Here is a 17,449-nt window from a genome sequence, read left to right as displayed (position 1 = left end):
TAGGAATTTTTTCTGGCGATCCGCATTCAGCAGCTACCTTCTAGTTGGGTTTTTTTTTGCCAGGTACCCATACCATGCAACCTGGTTGATTTGCACTATGTGACTTCCTTGTATGCCTTTAGAAAAATCTCGTTCTTTTTCTTTTGGGAAACAAAGTATTCCTCTGTATTTGATTCTCTATCAGAAATAAGGCTGCTTGCTGTCTCCTAACATTTACAAGGCACAGATAGAGGAGTTAGTTGAAGAAGAAATTGCATGCATTCTCTATTTGCATGGACTATAGTAAGTTATGTACACATTCATTAAGAACTCACATAGACATCTCTAGATGCTTCGTCTTTCCATTGCCCATTCTTAGTGTGAGTAATAAACCAAAGTTCCATATCATTGGGCTCCTGACCAGTTATTGGGTCTCTCTGATATGCCAAGAATATAACAAATTAGTAATTCATCCTGCAAGAAAGCTTGTATATGTGCTTCTCCGGTTATTACCTTCTCATAGCAACACTGAGCAAAAGGCTTAGAGCCTAACAAATGTGTGGTCTTTTTAAGGGATCGATTGCCAGAATTCTTTCTGCTCTTTTCCTATAGAATGCATAGATTTGAACAATAATCTTAATGACTACTCAGACATAGCCATTTTTATGAAATTACTATTGTAAAGAATAGTAACAATGTGGAACAAATCTGGATTTTTGCAGTCCTAAAATACTTCAACAGATAGTGCCATTCAAGTATTCAACAATAACTAATTCTTTAGGCTTATGTATCATTCTCTCGTGGCAGTTGTTGTATGCCTTGGCCGTATCACTGAAAGTTAAACGCCATCCTTTGTAACACTACTTAGCAATGTCCCATATCGTTCTCCTTGAATTATCATTATCCTCAATGCCCCACCTAGCTTGTTATATAATTACAAGAACATGCAACTATGTCAGTTGTTATGTTAGTTTATAATTAAAATGTATACACAAGCAAAGATTATTATTACCAATATATTAGATGTTATTGACTCTTTTACATCTTGATGGATATCTTTCCATGTTCTCACTCCAATGAGTGGCACCCTTTTCCTTGTAAACATTACTATTTCATCAGTGAACGTGCGGGAGTTCTTACCTACCGCTCCTCCAAGTCTAGAGAACTCAACTTGCAGCTTTTGATTGCCCTCCTTGAATCTCTTGGAGATTGCCTTCAAGCCTTTTAGGGTACCACATCCTCTTTTCTTCCTATTTTCTGAGCTTATTCCATGGAAACAAAATGTAATAATAGATATTAAACAAAATAATGCATATAGGGCCAGAAAAAGCTGAAACACAATTAATTCATAATAAACACAACTTACCATTTCCTTGCTCTTGTCTCCAACGCCGAGCATGAGATGGTGGCTGCACTAGAGGTGTTCGATTGCTGTCTTGACTGGAATGTATTTGACTGCTACAATCCAAAAACGCATATGCAGACAATATTGTCACCTGACGAGCTAGCATAATTGCTAGCATAATTTGAAGTTTGCAAAAGAATGATAATTTGTTTGACAATTAGGAGAGGGATATTACTGATGTCATCAAGTTTTTCTTCAACACCCAACCATTCATGGCATATATTGATTGTGTCCTCTCTGTATATATCTTCAAACTCTGAAAAAGAGAGATAATATGAGTCATGGGTGCATTGTAAAATTCATTTATATATTGGGCTTTCTCATAACTCAACCATGGCTTGGTTCCTTGTATGCATAAAAGCTAGCCAATCTTTGTATGCATCTAATTCAAAATCTTGCACTTATTCTTCTTCATCATCATGATCTGAGCAAACGCTTGTCGATTTAATGGGTGTTATGGCTACACATCGGTCTCCTACTGGATTCTTGGACAAAACTAATCTGAGTTCCCTCTCTTCCTCGTTACTACCTATCATTCTTAATACATCAACATTGTAGTCGATATCATTTAGTGTTGCTGCCGCATGATTGTCAGCACTTCTCTTCTTGTAGTACATGTAGTCCCTAGACTCATACCCCAATATTGATTTCATTGTTGTAGATAAGATTCTTTTGTAAACCTTTTTGTGAAGGTGTACGTCTTCCCCGGCCAATAAATATAAAGGCTAAGCCCGATTGAGGTTATTTCTAATCGAATCACAAAACAATCGCATTACCTTTTCATCTCTCAAACCCTAGCTTTTTCTAAACCCTAATTGCTATTCTTCCTGCGTCTCGACGGCGATTGAAGGTGTTCTAAGTGGCCTAACTGATCTTAGAACAACCCTGGTTCCACGAGCTCTGATGGGGTCCCTCCCGAATTCGCTGTTCTAGGTCTACGCGAGGCGCTACTTGAACCGGCCAGACCGGTTGGTGGCACCGATCAGACCGGCCTGCCTTGAGTATCGTTGGTCCTTATCGTTTTGACGATCGTTCGCGTGTTCTATCGCATCTGAGTTTTGGCGCAATTCTGTGTCAACAACAATGGGCCACTGCCGCCTCATTCCCCCGCCCGGGGACGAGGATCTCGGCGCAGCAGCCGCCGCCACCGCCGCCGGGGTCGTGGATATCGTACAAGGTAACACCGCATAACCCACTACCCCTTTGCCCTCTCCCTGTCCTCTCAGCCGTATGTGCACCTCTGTGGTAAAGATCGCCGTAGGATTTCGCGTTTGCGGCTTGCTCAGTTGCTCGCTACTGCATCCTCGCTGCCTGCCTCCCCAAGCTGGCGCGGATCTCCCCGATGAGTACTCCTCCCCAATCCAATGGCGCATGGCAGCGGGAGGCCAAATAAATATCTTTTTTTCTTCTGCACGCCGCCCGGCTCCTCCGGTCGCAGTCAATAAAGGCCAGCTTGCCACTACTACATAAATGGGTTGTAGTGGTGGGTAGAAAGATATTGTTAAATGGGTTGTAGTGGTGGGTAAAAAGATATTGTTAGGGACGGATGTCGCACCCGCTCCTGCTTTTCGTAGCTAAAAATAACTATTTGCAGGAGTGAGTACGTTCCTCGTCCCTAAAAATACATTTTCAGAGGCGGATCGCCCCCTCACTCATCCCTACAAACCCATCTTCAGAGACGAGTGACGCCCCCACCCGTCCTTAGAAATGGATTCATCCCTACAAACCCATCTTCAGAGACGAGTGACGCCCCCACCCGTCCTTAGAAATGGATTTGTAGGGGCAGACGAGGAGATCGCCCGCTCCTAAAAATCGATTGAAAAAAAAAACAAAAAAAGCACTTCCGGCACTGCCACGCCCGCACCATGCCGGTGGCAGGAGGCCGCGTGCGGCTCCCCACGGCCGGCCGCTGCTGCAACTCCCTGCAGTTATGCATGCTGCCCCGACATCATTGCCGAGCGACATCGCGCGGCGGGGAAGTGAGACAAAGCCACGCTCCGAAACCCCAATTTTCGTAAAACCCTAGTTTAGGTTTAAGTGTAGTGACATTTATTAGGACATGCTTAATTCTTCCGGTGATGGTTCCCGCTGTTATCGCCTCTGGCGACGCATAGTCTCACCCTAGGAAACTAGCCCAAATTAATTATCTTAAGGATTATTAGATTAATATAAAGTTGTGGGTATTTAAAATTATGAAGCATATATTTGCTAAACTGATTAGCAGTAACTCATGTTATTGTGATGCGATAGATCGTATAAGCGGTTTGCCGCCGATTCACGACAATTAATTTTGTTGGGCTAATAATTTGTTCCATTCATCTCGGGCCTGCTGGCCGCCAGATTCCATTTTCTTGTGAGCCCGACTCTCTGTCTGCTCTTACTTCGTAGGGGCTAGAAGGGCCCTATTTAGTTGGCAAAAAAGTTCTCACATCATCTGTCACATCCAATCTTCGAACACATGCATGTAGCATTAAATACAATTGAAAAAATAACTAATTACATAGTATAATTAATTCATACGAGATGAATCTTTTAAACCTAATTAGTCTATAATTAGATATTAATTGTCAAATAACAATCAAATGTACTACAATGTCAAAATTCAAACTTTTTCGCGAACTAAACACGGCCTGAATAGCCTAACCAAAAACTCATATTTCTTTTGATGAATTAGTACATGATAAAAAAATATGACATCAAACAAAAACATACAGCCTAAACAAATATTAAACTGTCGAACAAAAAATTGTTGCATTGCAGACGAGATGAAAAAGTTTCCCATTGAACAAATGTAAAAAAATACTGCATAAATAGAAATTTTTTTAGAATTTGTTGCATCCAACTGGACTATTGGAACAACTATTAGAATTTATTCAATTAGATCCAATAGTACAATTGGAACAAATTGTTTCATCAGAAAAATATTAGAATTTGTTCAATTGGGTCCAATCTTACCATTAGAATAAAAAATTGTTCCACTAGAACAGATTGTTTCATTGGAACAAAATATGTCTGATATATATGAGGAGACACATGAAGTCATCACATGAAGAAAATATAATATATATATATATGTAACCTACGAAAAGAATAAATCTATAGATTTGAGTGTGTGAAATAAGGAAAACTGAAACTAGAATAATAAAATAAGAGAGTAGACGAAAAAAGAATAGGTAAGAATAATGGAATAATAAAAGAGATTAAGAATTTAAAACATTAGATAGGGTAAGGATAAACAAATGAATGGAATAAGAAATGAAAAGTATGAAATAATATAAATGACACTAATTAAGAAGAAAAAAGAATACATGAATATTAGAAGTGGAACAATAAAAGGGGAGCATGGCCAAAACGTAATAGAAATCGGATGGCACCCGCGCGTGTCACTAAGTGTCATTTGCGTTTTAGATTGCGAAAGGTGGTTATAAGAGCCTCGGTAACATTTGAGGTTTTGGGTTTGACTTTCTATAGAAGTGAATATTTTAAGATTTAACAGCATTATGCATTAAGTGGTAGACGACGTTTCCGTCGACAGCGAGGCGCTTGTGGTGACTTTATGAATCTCGAGGATTTGTCGGCTCAGTCTTCCAAGATACTTATAAAGGTAGGGTTTGCGTACGTGTGTTTATAGAAGTGAGTGTGCATGCGTTGTGAGTGTCTGAGTTATACTGAGTATCTCAACAATTTTTTTTTTGCATTTTAGGCTGCACTTTAATTCAATACAACTCACAAGCAAGACGGCGATCGAGGGAACCTATATAACTTGGGAGAAAATAGTTAAACAATATAACTTTAAAATTTATTAGGCTCAAACTAGATATAATATTGTACAAGATTAGATTCAACATTTTCAAAAATATAGATCAACATTTAAAAATAGCATATTCAACATTTTTCAGACATACAAATCAACATTTTAAAAATATTAACATCAACATTTTTCACAGCCTATTTCAATATTTTTAAAAAATAGATTCAACATTTTTAAAAATCTAGATCAATATTTTTTGAAATAGATTCTTCCTATCTTCTTCTTCTACGGCGACGGCGGTGGCACGCGCTGGGTGGATGAAGTGGTGGCACGCCCGCAGGATGTGGGGAGCAGCCGCCGCGGCGGTGGTTACGGGGACACCGGCCGACCGTGGGAGCAGCGGTGCAGGTAGGGGAGGACCGGCAGCATTGCGGCGCAGCGGTGGGGCAGCCGCGGCGGCTGCGCTCGGTGGCAGCATGGCCTGGGGGGCGGCACGAGCACGGGAGAAAGGTGCAGGTTAGAGAGGGTGAAGGTTAGGATTCAAGTGTGTTGCTCAAATGTGAAAGTGCCTATAGCCTAATGGTTACAAGAACCTCAGTATCACTTGAGGTCTCGGGTTCAACTCCTCATGGGAGCGAATATTTTGAGATTTAACGGTGTTGTGTATTCAGTGGTAGGCGACGTTCCTGTCGACAGCGAGGCGCCTGTGGTGAGTTTGTCAATCTCGAAGATTTGCCCGCTCAGTCTTCGAAGATGCTCATAGAGGTAGAGTTTGCGTACGTGTGTTCATTGGGGTGACTGTGCGTGCGTTGTGAGTGTCTGAGTTATGCTGTGTAATCTAAAAAAAAGTGTGTTGCTCAAATGAAAATAGATGTTTACACGAATTTCAAATACTGAAAGATTCTATACATTTCTATCTTTCGCAAGATATACAGGATTTTCGGGCGGCTGGGGCGTGGGCATGGGCCCTGCACGTGTTGCCACTGTCGGGCTCAAGAGTTTTATTGGGCTCGCTGGGCTGCCTTCTCCCCACTTGCTGTGTGGTGGTCTGGAAACCTGATCGACTCTCAATGGGCCCGATTTTCATTTTTGAGTAGACTGTCAGAGAGAGAGAGAGAGGTCCGCCATTTTGTGTTTCTTTTTTTTCTGAAAAATTTCCAGCGATTCAAAAGCACTGTTTATGTCATCAATTTAAATACACTGTCAGATAGAATGATAGATCGACCATGCATGGCCATGGATGGCCGGAGACCTCAAAGAAAGGACAGGAACGGTCGAAGGCAGCTAGTCCTGTACATGTATGTGCTTGTGAGTTGTCACACAAATTCAAATTCAGCAACGCACGCTACCTAGGACCGGTTCCCCGAACCTTCGGTAACCGGTCCGGTTTGACCGGTTACCGGTCAAACCGGTCCGGACCGATTCCGGTTTGGTCCGGTATGAAACCGGTTCAAATTCAAAATTTAAATTTAAATTTAAAAAAATAAAAAAAATTCCAAAAACTTTCTAAAAATACTTCAAGGTGCGACGAATCTAATGGTGTCAAATTTTCTTCAAAATTCGTTCATTTAGTATAGTTTCGGAGATTTGAAGTTAAATAAAAAAATGTGTATACAAAAGTATACAAATACAATATAAAAGTAGTACAAAAGAGGGTTTGAGGGTTCATTTAGACTAAAATATGTTATACAAACATTTATTTAGTATACTTTGCGGGCATTTGAATTTAAACCAAAAAAAATTGAATTTGACCGGTTACCAGTCAAACCGACCGGTTACCGGTCAAACTGGCTGGTAAACCGGTCTAACCGGCCGGTATACCGGTACAAACCGGTTGAACTGCGCCATTTGAATTCAAATTTGAATTTGACCGGTTTCTACTGGTAACCGGTCAAACCGGTCCGGTAAACCGGAACTGGAGGCCGGCGGTTACCGCTAACCGGTCGGATATTTTAACCCTGCCTAGGACGACTAACGACCCTTGCTAGGAGGGAGGATAGACGTGATTGCTTAGATTGTAAGGTGATATCTGGGGAGTGTGTTGTCCCTCAACACAAGCTTGTGGTGGCGGACTTTCATCTTCGGGTACGTGTCCACCGGGACAAACGTGCCAAGATTGCGAGAACAAAGTGGTGGAAGCTTAGAGGGGAAGCGGCACAAGCGTTTAAGGAAAAGATGCTAGGTGAGGGGCTTTGGGAAGAAGGAGAAGACGCAGATGACATGTGGCTAAAGATGGCAACATGTATTCGGAAGGATGCCTCAGAAGTGTTTGGCATGAGTAGGGGAGGCAAACAGGAAGGGAAAGACACCTGGTGGTGGAACGACGAGGTGCAAAGAGCTATTAAGGTGAAGAAGGAGTGGTGAAGAAGGAGTGTTTCAAGCGCCTCCACCTTGACAAGAGTGCAGCCAACATCGAGGGCTATAAATTAGCGAAGAGGGTTGCAAAGCGAGCTGTGAGTGTAGCAAAGGGTAAGGCGTATGATGACCTGTATCAGTGGCTAGACACGAAAGAAGGGGAGAAGGACATTTATAGGATGGATAGGATCCGCGAGCGGAAGACAAGGGACATCAACCAAATCAAATGCATTAAGGATGTGATAGATCGACTGTTAGTGAAGGATGAGGAGATCATGGATAGATGGAGAGAGTACTTCGACAAGTTGTTTAATAGGGAGAGTGAGGGCCCTACCCTTGAGTTAGATGACTCTTTTGACGACACCAACAGACGTTTTGTGAGGAGAGTTCAGGGGTATAGATCGGGGAGGCTTTGAAGAGAATGAATGGAGGTAAAGCGATGGGCCCTGATGGTATCCCCATTGAGGTGTGGAGATGCCTAGGAGATAGAGTAATAATATGGTTAACTAAGCTTTTTAATCTCATTTTTCGGTCAAACAAGATGCCGGAAGAATGTAGGAGAAGTATATTAGTACCTATCTTCAAAAACAAGGGCGATGTTCAAAGTTGTACGAACTACCGTCTTGGAGATTCTAGTCGACGCTTGCTGCAGACTAGATTGGTCCGAGGCCATGACAAAGTACAAACTTGTTATTCCCATTTCGGGAATAAAGATATTTGTATTCAGGGAGATAAGCTACAAGAGTATGGAGGCAGATTACAGTAATCACCTCGCAAGTTCTCTTGTAGCATCTTGCAGAGAAATTTCTCCTTTTCCCTGAACACTTTGTGGCAAGATCAAGCTTCCTCGCCAGAGATGTCTGTTCTTGGATACCCAGAAATAAGCAACCCCAAGGATGTGACACAACAAGATCCAACCCAACGATCCAAAATCTGCCTCATTGGAAGATGCAAGGACATGATGTCCAGCATGGATCCGATGAGAGCTCTAGGGATGCAGGAGGAGGCAGCATAGACTTCTCTTGTCACTCGCAAGTTCTCTTCTAGCATCTTTTGTTGGAAGCTGATGAGCCATACGATGAAGCTTTGGGAGAGGGTTATCGAGCATCGCCTAAGAAGAGTGACAAGTGTGACCCAAAACCAATTTGGGTTCATGCCTGAAAGGTCAACCATGGAGGCGATTTTCTTAATACAACAATTGATGGAGAGATGTAGGGAGCAGAAGAAGAACTTGCACATGGTCTACATTGATCTTGAGAAGGCATATGACAAAGTACCGAGAAATGTCATGTGGTGGGCCTTGGAGAAGCACAAAGTCCCAACTAAGTACATTACCCTCATTAAGGATATGTACAAGGATACGACGACGTTTGTCTGGACATGTGACGGCAACACCACTGACTTTTCTATTAACATAGGCCTACACCAGGGGTCAGCATTGAGCCCTTATTTATTTGCTTTAGTGATGGATGAAGTCACAAGGGATATACAAGGTGAGATCCCTTGGTGTATGCTCTTTGCTAATGATGTGGTGCTAGTTAATGAGAGTAGGGCAGGGGTTAATAGGAAGTTAGAGCTGTGGAGACGCACGTTAGAGTCGAAAGGGTTCAGACTTAGTAGGACCAAGACCGAGTACATGATGTGCGATTTTAGCGCGACTAGGCATGAGGGGGGAGACGTTAGTCTAGATGCGCAAGTGGTGGTCCAGAATGATACTTTTCGGTATTTAGGGTCGGTGCTACAAAAGGATGGCGACATTGATGAAGATGTTAGGCATAGAATTTCAGCTGGCTGGTTGAAATGGCGGCAAGCTTCGGCATCCTTTGTGACAAGAGGGTGCCACAAAAGTTAAAAGGCAAATTCTATAGGACAGCAATTCGTCCGGCGATGTTATACGATGCTGAATGTTGGCCTACAAAAAGGCGACATGTCCAGCAACTGAGTGTAGCAGAGATGCGGATGTTGCGGTGGTTTTGCGGGCACACAAGGAGGGATAGAGTCCAGAACGAAATTATTCGGGATATGGTCGGGGTGGCACCAATTGAGGAGAAACTTACCCAGCATCGGCTGAGATGGTTTGGACATGTCCAACGAAGGCCTCCTGAGGCGCCAGTGCGTAATGGGGTTTTTGAGCGGGTCGATAATGTAAAGAGGGGTAGAGGTAGACCTAAACTGACGTGGGATGAGTCGGTTAAGAAAGACCTTAAGGATTGGAATATTTCTAAAGAGATAGCTTTGGATAGAAGTGCTTGGAGACTAGCTATTAATGTGCCTGAATCTTGAATTTATTTCTTTCGGGTTTCATCTCTAGCCTACCCCAATTTGCTTGGGAAAAAAAACTATGTTGTTGTATAGGTCTCATTAGACTTGTCAGTATCCTAGCGCAAGAGTTCTGGAGTTGATTTTGTAAACTAATTTTATTTGACACTTCTAATTAGCGGTCAAATCTAAATATATATTGTAATTCGAGCCGTGGCAGCACGGACCGTTGTCTCGACGATCAGGCAGGCGGTGTTCTCCGGAGGTCTAACTTTTTTACGAATAGCTTTATTTTGGCACCCCCGGCACCTTCTGGTCAGGTCGTACGTGGTTCAGGATGTGTTGCATGTACCCTCGCTCCTTGGAATCTTGGGTCAGGTCGTACGTGGTTCAGGATGAGTCTATCGATGGCTGTGGTTTTTCCGGGAAGCCTGCAGGAGATGTGGATGTGCCTTTTCTGCCCCTACACTACACATCTTCAGCTAGCCTCTCTTTCCAGCTTCCTGCAGGATTATCGGAGGAAGCAGCCGTTGCTTCCGGGTCGTCGTCACCTGGACGGTGGCAACTAGCAAGTGCCACAAATTAGAAGCAAACGAACAAGACTGCAGGAGTAAGGCTCACCACATTACATTTTCTTCCCGAGTCCCTGTTCTCTCTCTGAATCCTGTTTTATTGGTGTCTGCCAGCATGGTATCATTATTGCCAAACACGTGCTTATTGTGGACTCTCTATCTGTCAGGAGTTGCAGTTTCTATTCTGCCTTCCCATTAAGGACTACTCTGGCTATCTTGTCCTTGTTAATGCTAATTACATATGATTATTGCACGCATGATTATATGCGTTTTAACTGTCCTTAATTATTGGTGCCTCGATGACCCCGTGGGTGCTTGATTCTTCTTATTAACTGATCTTGCTTATCGAGCACAATATCATAATTTTGTCCTTGCAAACTGTGTATTAATTAAACTCACCTTACAAATTGCAATTGTGTGATGAACAACAAATGACGAGAAAATACCGTGGTTATCAACACTACTACAAAAAATGATTTACCGCGATCTTTTTAAAACACCTCCACGGCGGGCAGGAAAAAAAACCACCTCGGTTAATGATATTAATTAACCAAAGTGGTCATTTTCTATTAACCGAGGCGGTAAAAAAAACCACCTTGCAAAACATATTAACGAAGTCGGTCATCATTTATATAACCGCCTCGGTTAATACTACTATTTTCAGAACCGGACGCATTATAAAGGGGCATCTCGGTTAATGGACCGAGCCCAATAGAAGTCCAAATGAGCTCAATTGCTCAGGGAAGTATATAAACAAAAGAAAACCCTAACCCACCCACCCCATTCACCAGCCGCCACTTCTCCTTCCTCTACTCTCTCTCTCTCTCTCTCTCTCTCTCCCCCTCCCTCCACTCCTCTCCCTCCCTCCCTCACTTCTTGGCGGGCGAGCGGCGGTGCTTGGGCCTGCGCCCGGGTCTGCGCCGGAGGAGGGAGGAGGGGCACGCGGCCCTCGGTGATGGCGCCGAAAGGCGTGGAGGGCGGTGGACCCCAACGGCGGCTCAACATGGTGTGGTGGGCGCGTGGCCTCGGTGGCAGAGCCACATGGCATGGACGACGGCGGCCCTCGGCGTCGGCGCAGCATGACATGGAGGTCAGCGGCTCCCGGCGACGGTGCAGCACGACGTGGAGGGCAGCAGCCCTATGGCGGCGGCGCGAGATGGCGTGGAAGGCAGCGGATCCGGGTCCGTGCGAGGGCGGATACGGCGGCAGAGAGGCCATATTCGGGGTTGGTGAGGCCAGATCCGGCGGCAGGGCGGCCGTAGAGCCTTGATCCGGCGGTGGTGCGGCCACTGAGGCCGGATCCGGCAGCGCGACCGAGCGGTGCGGGCAGACGGCACCAAGCTGCGGCGGGCAGCGGTGCGGGAAGCGGCGGTGGATGGGCTCGGCGGGCCTGTGATGGGCTGATCAGGCTTTTTCTTTTTCTTTTATTTTTTTATTAACCGAGGCGGGCAGTGGACTAAATTATTGATTTACCATGACCTTGAGGGCGAGGCGGATGGGCTTGACTGCCTCGAAAAACTATTTTTGCCCCCTCGGAAAAAATTGTAATAGTGCAAGGATCGTTACATACGGATTCCACCAGCTTAATTCTTTTCCAGACAGTTGACTCACCATGTGCACCTAGCTGTAATCTTCAACCAGATTCCATGGTTTCATTCGTTTCGTGCATCCCATCAAACTAATGATCAAGTACCATTTGCACAGTAGCACAATAATAAACATGTCATACATGGACTAACGCAATGCATGTTAGCTGAATGAATTAATATCAACAAAATCCTAGGCAAATCTCTTAATAATTAACTCCACATTAGAGCACCAGAACGTGAACCTACATCGATCGAGCACAGCGCAGCGCCGTTCTGGTTGATCGAGAATTCTTTTTTTTTGGGGGGGGGGGGGTCCCTCATCCGGTCGTCCCTCCGCATTAACTATATATCAGAGAGAAAACTAGTACTGCTTAAGGGCGCGGACAGTTAATATATTACTTATGAGATAAATAATAGTATGTAATGTATGGCCAAAGATTGTCTTTAAATTTGTGTGCACCGCACGGTTTTGACTGCACGTCTCTCTGCACGAAATTGCCACGACGTACAGAGGGCATATAATATATATACCCCTCTAACAGGGGTGAGATATAAATATGTGTATACATAGGATTCCTTTCGATCTAGCAGCGCACGCACGCTCCCCGTCCGTGTTGTCAGAGGAACGAAGTACTAGTATTTAGTAGTGCAACTCTGTGTGTCGTCGACCTTGTGTCGGCTTATAGCAGTGAGTATAATTAACGTGGTCGTGTGTGCACGTTTATTTACACCACAAGACCTTCGTATATATACCTACAGAAAAAAAACACTTTTCCATTTCGAATTATACGTTATTTTGTTTTTTGTTTAGATATATAGTTTCTAGGCGTAGTACACATCTAGATACGTAACAAAAAGTGCTATATGTATATAGAAAAACTAAAACAACCTATAATATAGTTTGGGATAGGAGTAGCGCATGGGTTCAGCTTGTTTGGAAAAGCACAACCAAAATGGTAAGCTGCCTAGTCATAACAAATGGGTCTTTTTGGTGATAACCTTAAAGTTTTAAAGTTCTAGATGCTTACAAAGGAATAGCAGCAGTAAACATACAAGATGGCTCGATACATATTACTTTAGGACAGACCTAGGGGAGGACAATTAACTGTCAGGTTTAGCCAGAGCTCTTCTCCTTTATTAAAACTAAAATTTGGTCATACAAGAGAGGTCGAGTGTGGGCTCTCTTTGTAAAGTTTTTTTTATTCAGTTTTGTAGCCTCTTGTCTTTACTCTCTCCTTATTAATACAACGGGCAGCTCTTCTACCGGTTACGTTTAAAAAAAAAATGTGGTCATACAATAAGGTCATAAACATAGAACCTTTTCATCATTTGTTTCCTCTGCCTCTTTAAGAAGAAGCTTATGCTCACATGCCCTGGCAATCTTGTTGTCATTTGTCAAAATAAGTATAAAGTTTTCTTTTGGCTTCTCATAAAGGATAGGTTCAGCACGAGGAATATTCTCACAAGAAAAAAAACATGGCTCTATTATGATTGTGAACTCTGCAGCTCGAGCGGTAAAGAAACTCTTGCACACCTTTCTTTCAATGTCGTTTGGCAATTTCTTGCTGGGGTCAATGCAAGTTCAGATACAGGCTCCAACAACGATCTTTGAAGTTATTAACAGTCTCAAAAGAAAATCAAACACACCAATATTCATGAATATAATTACTCTTCTCTGCCGGACCATTTGGACTGCAAAAAATGATCTCATATTCCAAGGTGTACAACCATCGATAGCCGTCGTAACTCTTTTTCAAGAAGGAACTCGCCCTCTCACGCATCGAGTACAAGATAGCAAAGCATATATAGAATCTCATTGGAAGAATGGATAAATTTATTTGGTTAACTCTTGTAGTTAACTGGGATTTCTATCTTTCCTTTTTCTTTTGTTTCATGAGTTCTCTATGTAAAGATTTTTTTTCGTCTTCTATAAATGTATAATCGGCAGGGGCACTAGTACAGAAACACACATCTATCTTACTTAGACATTTGTCTCGGTAGAGTTTAGACCTAGGACTAATGCTCCCATTAGTCCTGGATCTAAAGTTTATGGACACTAGAGGACTTTTTAGTCCTGGTTATTAATATCAACCAGGACTAAACACTAGTACACAAGGAGACATCGATCCCCTTCATTAGTCCTAGCCATGGTTCAAAATAGTGGGCTAAGAGATTTTGGGGCCAGTCTCTAAAATCAGCTAATAGCAGGCTAAATTATACATTAATAGCTATACCCTCCTTCAAATAGATATAGCGGAAGATTTAGAACTTGGTCCCAGCCAATTTTAGCACGAGACTAATGAAGGTATTAGTCTTGGGTTCAACGGCTAGGAGATGGAGGGGAACAACGGCTAGGAGATGGAGGGGAACTTTAATCCCAGTTGGAGCCTCCAACCAGAACTAAATGTCTCTCTTTGGTTCCACTTGGAGTTATTGTCGGATTGCTTATCCGGCAAGTCCACCTAGGGGGTGCCTAACAGTAGATTTTAATTAGGTGGAGGATTCCGGAGCCAAGAGATTGATGGTTACGTGGTGACGTAAGGGTTAGACAAGTTCGGGCCGCTCGGGAGCGTAATACCTACCTCCTTTTGGTTGCTGTATTAGGATTTCTGGATGAATGATTATACAGTGTGTTGTGTTTGGTGGGTACCCCCACGACCCCTTTATATAGCCCAGAAGCCGTAGGTTACAAGTAAGGGATAAGATCTACTCGTATTGTTTACAATGAAGCGGATCAGTTAAAATCCCTAGATATCTGGGCATCTATGTCCAATCTTTATCCTGATTCGCGGAGGACCCTTCCATCGTCCAGCCAAGTGCCTGTAGGCCGGGTAGTCTAAGCGGGTAGCCGAGCAGGGTAGGCCGTAGGCGCTTGGACACAAGGACCCCACTCGGCAGAGAGGTGCCTAGGTCCACCTCCGTCAGTTACCAACCAACTTTTTTGTCCCAGTTGGTAACACTACTACAGAACAACAGATTGCAAACACCCTATCACGGCTGATTCCAATAGTGGGCGTCCGGTTTGTATTACGACCCAACGGTGATAGATTTGAAAGGCATCACCGCTGGGTTGTAACACGAACCGGTGGTGATGGCCACTATCACCGCCGGGTCATGTTACGCCGTGGTGGTGATGTCTCTCTTCTATTATTTCTTCTCCTCTCATACTACGCCTCTCTCTTCCCCCTCCCTTCTCTTCTCGATCCGTCCTCACCCCTCTCTTTCTACCCCCGGCCCTTCTCATCTCCCCTACCGTCCCTCCCACGCCAGCCTACCCTCACCCCATCGTGCCTCCCCTTCAGTGCTACCCCTTGCTTCCCCTCCAGTGCTGCCCCTCCCTAATCGCGCCTCCCCTCCCAGCTACCCTTCCCCCATGGTGCACGAGGCATAACAGGGATACTGTAACACACTCTTGTAACACATGCATCATTGTGTTACAGAGAAGTTTAATAGTAACACAAAACTATGTGTTACAAATGAGTGTTGTAACACATGACACATGTTTTATAAATTGTGTTACAAAAATTATTTATAGTAACACAAAAGTAATGTTACACCTATAATGTTACAAAAATAGTAGTAGTTAGTAACACATACAAAATAATGTTACAATTTAAGTGTTACAAAGAAGCCCTTCGAATTTTTTTCATTTCATTAAGTGCCATGAATTGAACGTGATGACACTAGATAGCATCATGAGTAGATAATTCAGAATGTCGTAGCAATTACAAAAAAAGAATATTACTAACAAAAAAGACTCGTTTGTTGGCAGCAAGATATAACTATATCAAATATATATTAAATATGAGGTCAGCTCGATAGATGATGACAAGGCAAGGAGTACGTGTACAAACAAAAACTAATTGAAAATATGACAATAATATATATTATACTAGTTTTGTTACAAATATAGCTTTTGCACTGTCATGAAAACAAACTATGCCATATCTACAATTCATAGCAATCTCCAAGTTTCATAGTTCTGCCGAGGGGATGCGCGTGATGTCGGTGAGCAGCAGCTCTTCTGGTGGCGGCAGGGTGGACATCTGAGCCTCGTGTGTGTGTCAGTGACGTCCCCGGCGGATCGCGGGCACCCGCCGAGTAGGCCCGAAGGCAGGTGCGCAGTCGAGGGTATGCGCCGGCGGATGAGAGATAAAAATTACTTTTTAGCATAATTGTTTTCGATATATAAATTTTTATAAATCCACCTTCATCCCACCTCCTTCAACCGTGACACATTTAGCACTTTCAGATGACAACAATATGCGTCGGCAAAAAAGCTCTTGTAATAACCTCCTGTATTTTTCCGATGGGCTAGTGAATATATTTGATAAATTGGTCCCAGTCATCAGCCAGGCCCAGCAAAGCCTGACAGCCTATCTCGGTGTTCCTCTGAGACGACGACTTCCCCCTGGAGCCAAGTCGCCCTCTCGCGGACTCGCCAAAACCTAACCGTTGGCTGCTGGCGGGCGGCGGGCGGCCGACGGGCGAGGGAGCGAGGGGCATGACCACGCAACCGGCGAGGAGGCGTGGCGGCCAACCGCTCGGGCACACGGCGGGCATCGGCGTCTTGAGCGTATGGCGCGAGCGCTGTAGGTGCTGCGCGGTTTCCCGGCCGCTCGGGCACGCTGCGCGGCGGCCAGCGGCAAACGCCACCATGCACTGTGGCAGACAGCAGTTCAGCACGCAAGACATGCGGGCGGATGGCAGAGGCGGCAAGTCAGCAAGCAAACAGGTCAATTTGATTCCACCTTCCCCAATCGGCTCATCTTGCACTACATATTCATTTTTTCTGTCAAAATTGGAGAAATTGACTTATGAGATTATTTAAGCCCCATTATGTAGACTAGATCTGCATGCCTCCACTGCCTTCACATGGTGCAGGTGGTATATTGCATCCAATTACCATTTTTCACTAATTAATTATATTCTGCATATTGCTTGCCTAATTCCTTTCAAAATGTCTAACACTCCAACTCACTTGTGTAGGCTCAGGTTAACTTCCTACAGATGATGATGATATAATAGATTGATAGGCGGGAATGAACAGACTTGGCACTTGTTAGGTATTTTTTTTTTAGTTTTTCAAGTTTTCATTGAGTTTGTTGTACAATTAGACTTGGAAAATTGGAGATATAATCTAAAAGTCTGGGGTGATTTTCTGCTAAAGATCCTTAGTTTGTTTCTAAAATGTGATAATTAATTGGTTGGTATACAGTACTGACTATATGTGCATGATCAAAATTTACACTATCAAGATTTTTGGGTTGCTCTCACAAGCTGCACATTGCAGAGATATAGTGTGTTGCATTATCTTTGTGCTGAACTAATCATTAAATCGGTCGCTTATATATGTTGTATGATTTCCACTACTACTACCTATTCCTTTTCATTGTTTCCATAAATTATACTTATAATTGAACCCTGTCCTACACTGCAAATGCAAGGTTCGTCATTTGTGAAGCCACTTTGGCCGGCAAGAATTTTACTTAGATTAACCCTTTTCTGTACTGCAAGCTTGGTGATACTTCTCTGTTTA

At 43.5% G+C, this 17,449-nt stretch overlaps 1 long non-coding RNA gene across 1 annotated transcript; it reads left to right on the top strand.

Annotated features, from left to right (window-relative positions):
• The first annotated feature begins 16,290 nt into the window (after positions 1-16,290).
• LOC120676886 lies at positions 16,291-17,079 on the top strand. Its single transcript, XR_005676025.1, has 2 exons — positions 16,291-16,794; positions 16,900-17,079. It is a non-coding gene; the product is annotated as an uncharacterized LOC120676886 (long non-coding RNA).
• The last annotated feature ends 370 nt before the right edge of the window (positions 17,080-17,449 follow it).

The sequence above is a fragment of the Panicum virgatum genome, chromosome 2K (assembly GCF_016808335.1).
Source record: "Panicum virgatum strain AP13 chromosome 2K, P.virgatum_v5, whole genome shotgun sequence".
Classification (NCBI taxonomy): domain Eukaryota; kingdom Viridiplantae; phylum Streptophyta; class Magnoliopsida; order Poales; family Poaceae; genus Panicum; species Panicum virgatum.
This window is presented reverse-complemented; position numbering and strand designations above follow the sequence as displayed.